This window comes from Gadus chalcogrammus, chromosome 1 (assembly GCF_026213295.1).
Source record: "Gadus chalcogrammus isolate NIFS_2021 chromosome 1, NIFS_Gcha_1.0, whole genome shotgun sequence".
Classification (NCBI taxonomy): Eukaryota; Metazoa; Chordata; class Actinopteri; order Gadiformes; family Gadidae; genus Gadus; species Gadus chalcogrammus.
This window is the reverse complement of record NC_079412.1, coordinates 27,848,951-27,849,344: the sequence shown is the minus strand read 5'-3', so window position 1 is coordinate 27,849,344 and position 394 is coordinate 27,848,951.

The window sequence follows — 394 nt, the reverse complement described above, 5'->3', positions numbered from 1 at the left end:
TTTCATTAAACTGGACTGGACTTACTAAGGTGTGTGTGTGTGTGTGTGTGTGTGTGTGTGTGTGTGTGTGTGTGTGTGTGTGTGTGTGTGTGTGTGTGTGTGTGTGTGTCAGTGTGAGTGTGTGTGTGTGTGTGTGTGTGTGGGTACGTGTGTGTGTGTACGTTTGTGTACAAATTTGTGTACGCATTTGTGTGTGGGGGTACATTTGTCTATTCAGCTGTGTGTGTACGTGTGTGTGAAACAGATATTGACTATAAACCAACTCTGGTTTGGTCTGGCTGCCCCCTATGGCCTATATCACCGGCAACATCTCACTAGCACGCTAGTTTTCTTTAACCTCATTTTGTTCCACCGAAGATATAAGAAAAAATGTCAAACCCCATTGAAATACTTT